Raw genomic sequence first — 17,145 nt, 5'->3', positions numbered from 1 at the left:
CTCACTCTCACTGATTGACTCATTCTAACTGACTGACTCACTCACTCTCACTCACTGACTCACTCACTCTCACTGACTGACTCACTCTCACTGACTGACTCTCTCTCTCTCTTACTGACTGACTCACTCACACTCACTGACTGACTCACTCACTCTCACTGACTGACTCACTCACTCTCACTGACTGACTCACTCTCACTGACTGACTCACTCTCACTGATTGACTCACTCTCCCTGACTGACTCACTCACTCTCACTGACTGACTCACTCACTCTCACTGACTGACTCACTCTCACTGACTGACTCTCTCTCTCACTGACTGACTCACTCACACTCACTGACTGACTCACTCACTCTCACTGACTGACTCACTCACTCTCACTGACTCACTCACTCTCACTGACTCACTCACTCTCAATGATTTACTCACTCTCACTGACTCACTCACTCACACTCACTGACTCACTCACTCTCACTGACTCATCCACTCTCACTGACTCACTCACTCTAACTGACTCACTGACTCTCACTGACTCACTGACTCTCACTCACTGACTGACTCACTCTCACTGACTGACTCACTCTCACTGACTGGCTCACTCTCACTGACTGAGTCACTGCATGACTCACTGGCTGACTCACTGGCTGACTCACTCACTCTCACTGACTGACTCACTCACTCTCACTGACTCACTCACTTACTCTCACTGACTGACTCCCTCACTCTCACTCTCACTGACTCACTCTCACTGACTCACTTTAATTGACTCACTCTCACTGACTCACTCACGCTCACTGACTCACTCACTCACTGACTCACTCTCACTGACTCACTCTCACTGACTGACTGACTCACTCTCACTGACTGACTGACTCACTCTCACTGACTCACTCACTCTCAATGACTCACTCACTCTCACTGACTGACTCACTCACTCTCACTGACTCACTCACTCTCACGGACTCACTCACTCTCACTGACTCACTGACTGTCACTGACTCACTGACTGACTCACTCTCACTGACTGACTCACTCTCACTGACTCACTCTCACTGACTGACTGACTCACTCTCACTGACTCACTCACTCTCACTGACTGACTCACTCACTCTCACTCTCACTGACTCACTCTCACTGACTCACTTTACTTGACTCACTCTCACTGACTGACACTAACTCTCACTGACTGACACTCACTCTCACTGACTGACACTCACTCTCACTGACTGACTCACTGGCTGACTCACTCACTCTCACTGACTGACTCACTCACTCTCACTGACTCACTCACTCACTCTCACTGACTCACTCACTCTCACTGACTCACTGACTGTCACTGACTCACTGACTGACTCACTCTCACTGACTCACTCACTCTCACTGACTGACTCACTCACTCTCACTCTCACTGACTCACTCTCACTGACTCACTTTAATTGACTCACTCTCACTGACTCACTCTCACTGACTCACTCACTCACTGACTCACTCTCACTGACTCACTCTCACTGACTGACTGACTCACTCTCACTGACTGACTGACTCACTCTCACTGACTCGCTTGCTCACTCTCACTGACTGACTCTCACTGACTGACTCACTCTCACTGACACTCACCCACTCTCACACACTGACTGACTGACTCACTCTCACTGACTGACTGACTCACTCTCACTGACTCGCTTGCTCACTCTCACTGACTCACTCTCACTGACTGACTCCCTCTCACTGACTCACTCTCACTGACTCACTCTCACTGACTGACTCACTCTCACTGACTGACTCACTCTCACTGACTGGCTCACTCTCACTGACTGAGTCACTGACTGACCCACTGGCTGACTCACTGGCTAACTCACTCACTCTCACTGACTGACTCACTCACTCTTACTGACTGACTGACTCACTCTCACTGACTGACTCACTTACTCTCAGACTGACTGACTCACTCTCACTGACTGACTCACTCACTCTCACTGACTGACTCACTCACTCTCACTGACTGACTCACTCACTCTCACTGACTGAGACTCACTCTCACTGACTGACACTAACTCTCACTGACTGACACTCACTCTCACTGACTGACACTCACTCTCACTGACTGACTCACGTACTCTCACTGACTGACTCAGTCTCCCTGACTGACTCACTCACTCTCACTGACTCACTCACTCTCACTGACTCACTCACTCTCAATGATTTACTCACTCTCACTGACTGAGACTCACGCTCACTGACTGACACTCACTCTCACTGACTGACTCACTCACTCTCACTGACTGACTCACTCTCACTGACTGACTCACTCACTCTCACTGACTCACTCACTCTCACTGACTGACTCACTCATTCTCACTGACTGAGACTCACTCTCACTGACTGACACTCACTCTCACTGACTGACACTCACTCTCACTGACTGACTCATGCACTCTCACTGACTGACTCAGTCTCTCTGACTGACTCACTCACTCTCACTGACTCACTCACTCTCACTGACTGACTCACTCACTCTCACTGACTGACTCACTCACTCTCACTGACTGACTCACTCTCACTGACTCACTCTCTCTCTCACTGATTCACTCACTCTCACTGGCTGACTCACTCTCACTGACTGACTCACTCTCACTGACTGACTCACTCACTCTCACTGACTGACTCACTCTCACTGACTGACTCTCTCTCTCTCACTGACTAACTCACTCACTCTCACTGACTGACTCACTCACTCTCACTGACTGACTCACTCACTCTCACTGACTGAGACTCACTCTCACTGACTGACACTAACTCTCACTGACTGACACTCACTCTCACTGACTGACACTCACTCTCACTGACTGACTCACGCACTCTCACTGACTGACTCAGTCTCCCTGACTGACTCACTCACTCTCACTGACTCACTCACTCTCACTGACTGACTCACTCACTCTCACTGACTGACTCGCTCACTCTCACTGACTGACTCACTCTCACTGACTGACTCTCTCTCACTGACTCACTCACTCTCACTGACTGACTCACTCTCACTGACTGACTCACTCTCACTGATTGACTCACTCTCACTGACTGACTCACTCACTCTCACTGACTGACTCACTCACTCTCACTGACTGACTCACTCTCACTGACTGACTCTCTCTCTCTCTCACTGACTGACTCACTCACACTCACTGACTGACTCACTCACTCTCACTGACTGACTCACTCACTCTCACTGACTCACTCACTCTCACTGACTCACTGACTCTCAATGATTTACTCACTCTCACTGACTCACTCACTCACTCTCACTGACTCACTCACTCTCACTGACTCACTCACTCTCACTGACTCACTCACTCTAACTGACTCACTGACTCTCACTGACTCACTGACTCTCACTCACTGACTGACTCACTCTCACTGACTGACTCACTCTCACTGACTGGCTCACTCTCACTGACTGAGTCACTGCATGACTCACTGGCTGACTCACTGGCTGACTCACTCACTCTCACTGACTGACTCACTCACTCTCACTGACTGACTCACTTACTCTCACTGACTGACTCACTCACTCTCACTGACTGAGACTCACTCTCACTGACTGACACTCACTCTCACTGACTGACACTCACTCTCACTGACTGACACTCACTCTCACTGACTGACTCACGCACTCTCACTGACTGACTCAGTCTCCCTGACTGACTCACTCACTCTCACTGACTCACTCACTCTCACTGACTGACTCACTCACTCTCACTGACTGACTCGCTCACTCTCACAGACTGACTCACTCTCACTGACTCACTCTCTCTCTCACTGACTTACTCACTCTCACTGACTGACTCACTCTCACTGACTGACTCACTCTCACTGATTGACTCACTCTCACTGACTGACTCACTCTCACTGACTGACTCACTCACTCTCACTGACTGACTTACTCCCACTGACTGACTCTCTCTCTCTCACTGACTGACTCACTCACTCTCACTGACTGACTCACTCACTCTCACTGACTCACTCACTCTCACTGACTCACTCACTCTCAATGATTTACTCACTCTCACTGACTCACTCACTCACTCTCACTGACTCACTCACTCACTCTCACTGACTCACTCACTCTCACTGACTCACTCACTCTAACTGACTCACTGACTCTCACTGACTCAGTGACTCTCACTCACTGACTGACTCACTCTCACTGACTGACTCACTCTCACTGACTGGCTCACTCTCACTGACTGACCCACTGGCTGACTCACTGCCTGACTCACTCACTCTCACTGACTGACTCACTCACTCTCACTGACTGACTCACTCACTCTCACTGACTGACTCACTCACTCTCACTGACTGAGACTCACTCTCACTGACTGACACAAACTCTCACTGACTGACACTCACTCTCACTGACTGACACTCACTCTCACTGACTGACTCACGTACTTTCACAGACTGACTCAGTCTCCCTGACTGACTCACTCACTCTCACTGACTCACTCACTCTCACTGACTGACTCACTCACTCTCACTGACTGACTCGCTCACTCTCACTGACTGACTCACTCTCACTGACTCACTCTCTCTCTCACTGACTCACTCACTCTCACTGACTGACTCACTCTCACTGACTGACTCACTCTCACTGATTGACTCATTCTAACTGACTGACTCACTCACTCTCACTCACTGACTCACTCACTCTCACTGACTGACTCACTCTCACTGACTGACTCTCTCTCTCTCTCTTACTGACTGACTCACTCACACTCACTGACTGACTCACTCACTCTCACTGACTGACTCACTCACTCTCACTGACTGACTCACTCTCACTGACTGACTCACTCTCACTGATTGACTCACTCTCACTGACTGACTCACTCACTCTCACTGACTGACTCACTCACTCTCACTGACTGACTCACTCTCACTGACTGACTCTCTCTCTCTCTCACTGACTGACTCACTCACACTCACTGACTGACTCACTCACTCTCACTGACTGACTCACTCACTCTCACTGACTCACTCACTCTCACTGACTCACTCACTCTCAATGATTTACTCACTCTCACTGACTCACTCACTCACTCTCACTGACTCACTCACTCTCACTGACTCACTCACTCTCACTGACTCACTCACTCTAACTGACTCACTGACTCTCACTGACTCACTGACTCTCACTCACTGAGTCACTGCATGACTCACTGGCTGACTCACTGGCTGACTCACTCACTCTCACTGACTGACTCACTCACTCTCACTGACTCACTCACTTACTCTCACTGACTGACTCCCTCACTCTCACTCTCACTGACTCACTCTCACTGACTCACTTTAATTGACTCACTCTCACTGACTCACTCACTCTCACTGACTCACTCACTCACTGACTCACTCTCACTGACTCACTCTCACTGACTGACTGACTCACTCTCACTGACTGACTGACTCACTCTCACTGACTCACTCACTCTCAATGACTCACTCACTCTCACTGACTGACTCACTCACTCTCACTGACTCACTCACTCACTCTCACTGACTCACTCACTCTCTCTGACTCACTGACTGTCACTGACTCACTGACTGACTCACTCTCACTGACTCACTCACTCTCACTGACTCACTCTCACTGACTGACTGACTCACTCTCACTGACTCACTCACTCTCACTGACTGACTCACTCACTCTCACTCTCACTGACTCACTCTCACTGACTCACTTTAATTGACTCACTCTCACTGACTCACTCTCACTGACTCACTCACTCACTGACTCACTCTCACTGACTCACTCTCACTGACTGACTGACTCACTCTCACTGACTGACTGACTCACTATCACTGACTCGCTTGCTCACTCTCACTGACTGACTCTCACTGACTGATTCACTCTCACTGACACTCACCCACTCTCACACACTGACTGACTCACTCTCACTGACTGACTCCCTCTCACTGACTCACTCTCACTGACTCACTCTCACTGACTGACTCACTCTCACTGACTGACTCACTCTCACTGACTGGCTCACTCTCACTGACTGAGTCACTGACTGACCCACTGGCTGACTCACTGGCTAACTCACTCACTCTCACTGACTGACTCACTCACTCTTACTGACTGACTCACTCACTCTCACTGACTGACTCACTTACTCTCAGACTGACTGACTCACTCTCACTGACTGACTCACTCACTCTCACTGACTGACTCACTCACTCTCACTGACTGACTCACTCACTCTCACTGACTGAGACTCACTCTCACTGACTGACACTAACTCTCACTGACTGACACTCACTCTCACTGACTGACACTCACTCTCACTGACTGACTCACGTACTCTCACTGACTGACTCAGTCTCCCTGACTGACTCACTCACTCTCACTGACTCACTCACTCTCACTGACTCACTCACTCTCAATGATTTACTCACTCTCACTGACTGAGACTCACTCTCACTGACTGACACTCACTCTCACTGACTGACTTACTCACTCTCACTGACTGACTCACTCTCACTGACTGACTCACTCACTCTCACTGACTCACTCACTCTCACTGACTGACTCACTCACTCTCACTGACTGAGACTCACTCTCACTGACTGACACTCACTCTCACTGACTGACACTCACTCTCACTGACTGACACTCACTCTCACTGACTGACTCACGCACTCTCACTGACTGACTTAGTCTCTCTGACTGACTCACTCACTCTCACTGACTCACTCACTCTCACTGACTGACTCACTCACTCTCACTGACTGAGTCGCTCACTCTCACTGACTGACTCACTCTCACTGACTCACTCTCTCTCTCACTGATTCACTCACTCTCACTGGCTGACTCACTCTCACTGACTGACTCACTCTCACTGACTGACTCACTCACTCTCACTGACTGACTCACTCTCACTGACTGACTCTCTCTCTCTCTCACTGACTGACTCACTCACTCTCACTGACTGACTCACTCACTCTCACTGACTGACTCACTCACTCTCACTGACTGACTCACTCACTCTCACTGACTGAGACTCACTCTCACTGACTGACACTAACTCTCACTGACTGACACTCACTCTCACTGACTGACACTCACTCTCACTGACTGACTCACGTACTCTCACTGACTGACTCAGTCTCCCTGACTGACTCACTCACTCTCACTGACTCACTCACTCTCACTGACTCACTCACTCTCAATGATTTACTCACTCTCACTGACTGAGACTCACTCTCACTGACTGACACTCACTCTCACTGACTGACTTACTCACTCTCACTGACTGACTCACTCTCACTGACTGACTCACTCACTCTCACTGACTCACTCACTCTCACTGACTGACTCACTCACTCTCACTGACTGAGACTCACTCTCACTGACTGACACTCACTCTCACTGACTGACACTCACTCTCACTGACTGACACTCACTCTCACTGACTGACTCACTCACTCTCACTGACTGACTCACTCACTCTCACTGACTGAGACTCACTCTCACTGACTGACACTAACTCTCACTGACTGATACTCACTCTCACTGACTGACACTCACTCTCACTGACTGACTCATGCACTCTCACTGACTGACTCAGTCTCCCTGACTGACTCACTCACTCTCACTGACTCACTCACTCTCACTGACTGACTCACTCACTCTCACTGACTGACTCGCTCACTCTCACTGACTGACTCACTCTCACTGACTCACTCTCTCTCACTGACTCACTCACTCTCACTGACTGACTCACTCTCACTGACTGACTCACTCTCACTGATGACTCACTCTCACTGACTGACTCACTCACTCTCACTGACTGACTCACTCACTCTCACTGACTGACTCACTCTCACTGACTGACTCTCTCTCTCTCTCACTGACTGACTCACTCACACTCACTGACTGACTCACTCACTCTCACTGACTGACTCACTCACTCTCACTGACTCACTCACTCTCACTGACTCACTCACTCTCAATGATTTACTCACTCTCACTGACTCACTCACTCACTCTCACTGACTCACTCACTCTCACTGACTCACTCACTCTCACTGACTCACTCACTCTAACTGACTCACTGACTCTCACTGACTCACTGACTCTCACTCACTGACTGACTCACTCTCACTGACTGACTCACTCTCACTGACTGGCTCACTCTCACTGACTGAGTCACTGCATGACTCACTGGCTGACTCACTGGCTGACTCACTCACTCTCACTGACTGACTCACTCACTCTCACTGACTGACTCACTCACTCTCACTGACTGACTCACTCACTCTCACTGACTGAGACTCACTCTCACTGACTGACACTCACTCTCACTGACTGACACTCACTCTCACTGACTGACACTCACTCTCACTGACTGACTCACGCACTCTCACTGACTGACTCAGTCTCCCTGACTGACTCACTCACTCTCACTGACACACTCACTCTCACTGACTGACTCACTCACTCTCACTGACTGACCCGCTCACCCTCACTGACTGACTCACTCTCACTGACTCACTCTCTCTCTCACTGACTCACTCACTCTCACTGACTGACTCACTCTCACTGACTGACTCACTCTCACTGATTGACTCACTCTCACTGACTGACTCATTCACTCTCACTGACTGACTCACTCACTCTCACTGACTGACTCACTCTCACTGACTGACTCTCTCTCTCTCTCGCTGACTGACTCACTCACACTCACTGACTGACTCACTCACTCTCACTGACTGACTCACTCACTCTCACTGACTCACTCACTCTCACTGACTCATTCACTCTCAATGATTTACTCACTCTCACTGACTCACTCACTCACTCTCACTGACTCACTCACTCACTCACTCACTCTCACTGACTCACTCACTCTCACTGACTGAGACTCACTCTCACTGACTGACACTCACTCTCACTGACTGACACTCACTCTCACTGACTGATACTCACTCTCACTGACTGACTCACGCACTCTCACTGACTGACTCAGTCTCTCTGACTGACTCACTCACTCTCACTGACTCACTCACTCTCACTGACTGACTCGCTCACTCTCACTGACTGACTCACTCTCACTGACTCACTCTCTCTCTCACTGATTCACTCACTCTCACTGGCTGACTCACTCTCACTGACTGACTCACTCTCACTGACTGACTCACTCACTCTCACTGACTGACTCACTCTCACTGACTGACTCTCTCTCTCTCTCTCACTGACTGACTCACTCACTCTCACTGACTGACTCACTCACTCTCACTGACTGACTCACTCACTCTCACTGACTGAGACTCACTCTCACTGACTGACACTAACTCTCACTGACTGACACTCACTCTCACTGACTGACACTCACTCTCACTGACTGACTCACACACTCTCACTGACTGACTCAGTCTCCCTGACTGACTCACTCACTCTCACTGACTCACTCACTCTCACTGACTGACTCACTCACTCTCACTGACTGACTCGCTCACTCTCACTGACTGACTCACTCTCACTGACTCACTCTCTCTCACTGACTCACTCACTCTCACTGACTGACTCACTCTCACTGACTGACTCACTCTCACTGATTGACTCACTCTCACTGACTGACTCACTCACTCTCACTGACTGACTCACTCACTCTCACTGACTGACTCACTCTCACTGACTGACTCTCTCTCTCTCTCACTGACTGACTCACTCACACTCACTGACTGACTCACTCACTCTCACTGACTGACTCACTCACTCTCACTGACTCACTCACTCTCACTGACTCACTCACTCTCAATGATTTACTCACTCTCACTGACTCACTCACTCACTCTCACTGACTCACTCACTCTCACTGACTCACTCACTCTCACTGACTCACTCACTCTAACTGACTCACTGACTCTCACTGACTCACTGACTCTCACTCACTGACTGACTCACTCTCACTGACTGACTCACTCTCACTGACTGGCTCACTCTCACTGACTGAGTCACTGCATGACTCACTGGCTGACTCACTGGCTGACTCACTCACTCTCACTGACTGACTCACTCACTCTCACTAACTGACTCACTCACTCTCACTGACTGACTCACTCACTCTCACTGACTGAGACTCACTCTCACTGACTGACACTCACTCTCACTGACTGACACTCACTCTCACTGACTGACACTCACTCTCACTGACTGACTCACGCACTCTCACTGACTGACTCAGTCTCCCTGACTGACTCACTCACTCTCACTGACTCACTCACTCTCACTGACTGACTCACTCACTCTCACTGACTGACTCGCTCACTCTCACTGACTGACTCACTCTCACTGACTCACTCTCTCTCTCACTGACTCACTCACTCTCACTGACTGACTCACTCTCACTGACTGACTCACTCTCACTGATTGACTCACTCTCACTGACTGACTCACTCACTCTCACTGACTGACTCACTCACTCTCACTGACTGACTCACTCTCACTGACTGACTCACTCACTCTCACTGACTGACTCGCTCACTCTCACTGACTGACTCACTCTCACTGACTCACTCTCTCTCTCACTGACTCACTCACTCTCACTGACTGACTCACTCTCACTGACTGACTCACTCTCACTGATTGACTCATTCTAACTGACTGACTCACTCACTCTCACTCACTGACTCACTCACTCTCACTGACTGACTCACTCTCACTGACTGACTCTCTCTCTCTCTTACTGACTGACTCACTCACACTCACTGACTGACTCACTCACTCTCACTGACTGACTCACTCACTCTCACTGACTCACTCACTCTCACTGACTCACTCACTCTCAATGATTTACTCACTCTGACTGACTCACTCACTCACTCTCACTGACTCACTCACTCTCACTGACTCACTCACTCTCACTGACTCACTCACTCTAACTGACTCACTGACTCTCACTGACTCACTGACTCTCACTCACTGACTGACTCACTCTCACTGACTGACTCACTCTCACTGACTGGCTCACTCTCACTGACTGAGTCACTGCATGACTCACTGGCTGACTCACTGGCTGACTCACTCACTCTCACTGACTGACTCACACTCTCACTGACTGACTCACTTACTCTCACTGACTGACTCACTCACTCTCACTGACTGAGACTCACTCTCACTGACTGACACTAACTCTCACTGACTGACACTCACTCTCACTGACTGACACTCACTCTCACTGACTGACTCACGCACTCTCACTGACTGACTCGCTCACTCTCACTGACTCACTCACTCTCACTGACTGACTCACTTACTCTCACTGACTGACTCACTCTCACTGACTGACTCACTCACTCTCACTGACTGACTCACTCTCACTGACTGACTCACTCACTCTCACTGACTCACTCACTCTCACTGACTGACTCACTCACTCTCACTGACTGAGACTCACTCTCACTGACTGACACTCACTCTCACTGACTGACACTCACTCTCACTGACTGACACTCACTCTCACTGACTGACTCACGCACTCTCACTGACTGACTCAGTCTCTCTGACTGACTCACTCACTCTCACTGACTCACTCACTCTCACTGACTGACTCACTCACTCTCACTGACTGAGTCGCTCACTCTCACTGACTGACTCACTCTCACTGACTCACTCTCTCTCTCACTGATTCACTCACTCTCACTGGCTGACTCACTCTCACTGACTGACTCACTCTCACTGACTGACTCACTCACTCTCACTGACTGACTCACTCTCACTGACTGACTCTCTCTCTCTCTCACTGACTGACTCACTCACTCTCACTGACTGACTCACTCACTCTCACTGACTGACTCACTCACTCTCACTGACTGAGACTCACTCTCACTGACTGACACTAACTCTCACTGACTGATACTCACTCTCACTGACTGACACTCACTCTCACTGACTGACTCACGCACTCTCACTGACTGACTCAGTCTCCCTGACTGACTCACTCACTCTCACTGACTCACTCACTCTCACTGACTGACTCACTCACTCTCACTGACTGACTCGCTCACTCTCACTGACTGACTCACTCTCACTGACTCACTCTCTCTCACTGACTCACTCACTCTCACTGACTGACTCACTCTCACTGACTGACTCACTCTCACTGATTGACTCACTCTCACTGACTGACTCACTCACTCTCACTGACTGACTCACTCACTCTCACTGACTGACTCACTCTCACTGACTGACTCTCTCTCTCTCTCACTGACTGACTCACTCACACTCACTGACTGACTCACTCACTCTCACTGACTGACTCACTCACTCTCACTGACTCACTCACTCTCACTGACTCACTCACTCTCAATTATTTACTCACTCTCACTGACTCACTCACTCACTCTCACTGACTCACTCACTCTCACTGACTCACTCACTCTCACTGACTCACTCACTCTAACTGACTCACTGACTCTCACTGACTCACTGACTCTCACTCACTGACTGACTCACTCTCACTGACTGACTCACTCTCACTGACTGGCTCACTCTCACTGACTGAGTCACTGCATGACTCACTGGCTGACTCACTGGCTGACTCACTCTCACTGACTGACTCACTCACTCTCACTGACTGACTCACTTACTCTCACTGACTGACTCACTCACTCTCACTGACTGAGACTCACTCTCACTGACTGACACTCACTCTCACTGACTGACACTCACTCTCACTGACTGACACTCACTCTCACTGACTGACTCACGCACTCTCACTGACTGACTCAGTCTCCCTGACTGACTCACTCACTCTCACTGACACACTCACTCTCACTGACTGACTCACTCACTCTCACTGACTGACCCGCTCACCCTCACTGACTGACTCACTCTCACTGACTCACTCTCTCTCTCACTGACTCACTCACTCTCACTGACTGACTCACTCTCACTGACTGACTCACTCTCACTGATTGACTCACTCTCACTGACTGACTCATTCACTCTCACTGACTGACTCACTCACTCTCACTGACTGACTCACTCTCACTGACTGACTCTCTCTCTCTCTCGCTGACTGACTCACTCACACTCACTGACTGACTCACTCACTCTCACTGACTGACTCACTCACTCTCACTGACTCACTCACTCTCACTGACTCATTCACTCTCAATGATTTACTCACTCTCACTGACTCACTCACTCACTCTCACTGACTCACTCACTCACTCACTCACTCTCACTGACTCACTCACTCTCACTGACTGAGACTCACTCTCACTGACTGACACTCACTCTCACTGACTGACACTCACTCTCACTGACTGATACTCACTCTCACTGACTGACTCACGCACTCTCACTGACTGACTCAGTCTCTCTGACTGACTCACTCACTCTCACTGACTCACTCACTCTCACTGACTGACTCGCTCACTCTCACTGACTGACTCACTCTCACTGACTCACTCTCTCTCTCACTGATTCACTCACTCTCACTGGCTGACTCACTCTCACTGACTGACTCACTCTCACTGACTGACTCACTCACTCTCACTGACTGACTCACTCTCACTGACTGACTCTCTCTCTCTCTCTCACTGACTGACTCACTCACTCTCACTGACTGACTCACTCACTCTCACTGACTGACTCACTCACTCTCACTGACTGAGACTCACTCTCACTGACTGACACTAACTCTCACTGACTGACACTCACTCTCACTGACTGCCACTCACTCTCACTGACTGACTCACACACTCTCACTGACTGACTCAGTCTCCCTGACTGACTCACTCACTCTCACTGACTCACTCACTCTCACTGACTGACTCACTCACTCTCACTGACTGACTCGCTCACTCTCACTGACTGACTCACTCTCACTGACTCACTCTCTCTCACTGACTCACTCACTCTCACTGACTGACTCACTCTCACTGACTGACTCACTCTCACTGATTGACTCACTCTCACTGACTGACTCACTCACTCTCACTGACTGACTCACTCACTCTCACTGACTGACTCACTCTCACTGACTGACTCTCTCTCTCTCTCACTGACTGACTCACTCACACTCACTGACTGACTCACTCACTCTCACTGACTGACTCACTCACTCTCACTGACTCACTCACTCTCACTGACTCACTCACTCTCAATGATTTACTCACTCTCACTGACTCACTCACTCACTCTCACTGACTCACTCACTCTCACTGACTCACTCACTCTCACTGACTCACTCACTCTAACTGACTCACTCACTCTCACTGACTCACTGACTCTCACTCACTGACTGACTCACTCTCACTGACTGACTCACTCTCACTGACTGGCTCACTCTCACTGACTGAGTCACTGCATGACTCACTGGCTGACTCACTGGCTGACTCACTCACTCTCACTGACTGACTCACTCACTCTCACTAACTGACTCACTCACTCTCACTGACTGACTCACTCACTCTCACTGACTGAGACTCACTCTCACTGACTGACACTCACTCTCACTGACTGACACTCACTCTCACTGACTGACACTCACTCTCACTGACTGACTCACGCACTCTCACTGACTGACTCAGTCTCCCTGACTGACTCACTCACTCTCACTGACTCACTCACTCTCACTGACTGACTCACTCACTCTCACTGACTGACTCGCTCACTCTCACTGACTGACTCACTCTCACTGACTCACTCTCTCTCTCACTGACTCACTCACTCTCACTGACTGACTCACTCTCACTGACTGACTCACTCTCACTGATTGACTCACTCTCACTGACTGACTCACTCACTCTCACTGACTGACTCACTCACTCTCACTGACTGACTCACTCTCACTGACTGACTCACTCACTCTCACTGACTGACTCGCTCACTCTCACTGACTGACTCACTCTCACTGACTCACTCTCTCTCTCACTGACTCACTCACTCTCACTGACTGACTCACTCTCACTGACTGACTCACTCTCACTGATTGACTCATTCTAACTGACTGACTCACTCACTCTCACTCACTGACTCACTCACTCTCACTGACTGACTCACTCTCACTGACTGACTCTCTCTCTCTCTTACTGACTGACTCACTCACACTCACTGACTGACTCACTCACTCTCACTGACTGACTCACTCACTCTCACTGACTCACTCACTCTCACTGACTCACTCACTCTCAATGATTTACTCACTCTGACTGACTGACTCACTCACTCTCACTGACTCACTCACTCTCACTGACTCACTCACTCTCACTGACTCACTCACTCTAACTGACTCACTGACTCTCACTGACTCACTGACTCTCACTCACTGACTGACTCACTCTCACTGACTGACTCACTCTCACTGACTGGCTCACTCTCACTGACTGAGTCACTGCATGACTCACTGGCTGACTCACTGGCTGACTCACTCACTCTCACTGACTGACTCACACTCTCACTGACTGACTCACTTACTCTCACTGACTGACTCACTCACGCTCACTGACTGAGACTCACTCTCACTGACTGACACTAACTCTCACTGACTGACACTCACTCTCACTGACTGACACTCACTCTCACTGACTGACTCACGCACTCTCACTGACTGACTCAGTCTCCCTGACTGACTCACTCACTCTCACTGACTGACTGACTCGCTCACTCTCACTGACTCACTCACTCTCACTGACTGACTCACTTACTCTCACTGACTGACTCACTCTCACTGACTGACTCACTCACTCTCACTGACTGACTCACTCACTCTCACTGACTGACTCACTCACTCTCACTGACTGAGACTCACTCTCACTGACTGAAACTCACTCTCACTGACTGAGTCACTCTCACTGACTCACTCTCTCTCTCACTGACTCACTCACTCTCACTGACTGACTCACTCTCGCTGACTCACTCACTCTCACTGACTGACTCACTCTCACTGATTGACTCACTCACTCTCACTGACTGACTCACTCACTCTCACTGACTGACTCACTCTCACTGACTCACTCACTCTCAATGACTCATTCACTCTCACTGACTCACTCACTCACTCTCACTGACTCACTCACTCACTCTCACTGACTCACTCACTCTCACTGACTCACTGACTCTCACTGACTCACTGACTCTCACTGACTCACTGACTCTCACTGACTGACTCACTCTCACTGACTGACTCACTCTCACTGACTCACTCTCACTGACTGGTTCACTCTCACTGACTGAGTCACTGACTGACTAACTGGCTGACTCACTGGCTGACTCACTCACTCTCACTGACTGACTTACTCACTCTCATTGACTGACTCACTCACTCTCACTGACTGACTCACTCACTCTCACTGACTGACTCACTTACTCTCACTGACTGAGACTCACTCTCACTGACTGACACTCACTCTCACTGACTGACACTCACTCTCACTGACTGACTCACTCACTCTCACTGACTGACTCACTCTCACTGACTGACTCACTCACTCTCATTGACTCACTCACTCTCACTGACTGACTCACTCACTCTCGCTGACTGAGACTCACTCTCACTGACTGACACTCACTCTCACTGACTGACACTCACTCTCACTGACTGACACTCACTCTCACTGACTGACTCACGCACTCTCACTGACTGACTCAGTCTCCTTGACTGACTCACTCACTCTCACTGACTCACTCACTCTCACTGACTGACTCATTCACTCTCACTGACTGACTTGCTCACTCTCACTGACTGACTCACTCTCACTTACTCACTCTCTCTCTCACTGACTCACTCACTCTCACTGACTGACTCACTCACTCTACCTGACTGACTCACTCTCACTGACTGACTCACTCACTCTCACTGACTGACTCACTCACTCTCACTGACTGACTCACTCACTCTCACTGACTGAGACTCACTCTCACTGACTGACACTCACTCTCACTGACTGACTCACTCACTCTCACTGACTGACTCACTCTCACTGACTGACTCACTCACTCTCACTGACTCACTCACTCTCACTGACTGACTCACTCACTCTCACTGACTGAGACTCACTCTCACTGACTGACACTCACTCTCACTGACTGACACTCACTCTCACTGACTGACTCATGCACTCTCACTGACTGACT

Source organism: Triturus cristatus, chromosome 1_1, assembly GCF_964204655.1.
Source record: "Triturus cristatus chromosome 1_1, aTriCri1.1, whole genome shotgun sequence".
Lineage (NCBI taxonomy): Eukaryota > Metazoa > Chordata > Amphibia > Caudata > Salamandridae > Triturus > Triturus cristatus.
Note: the sequence above shows the minus strand (reverse complement) of the source record.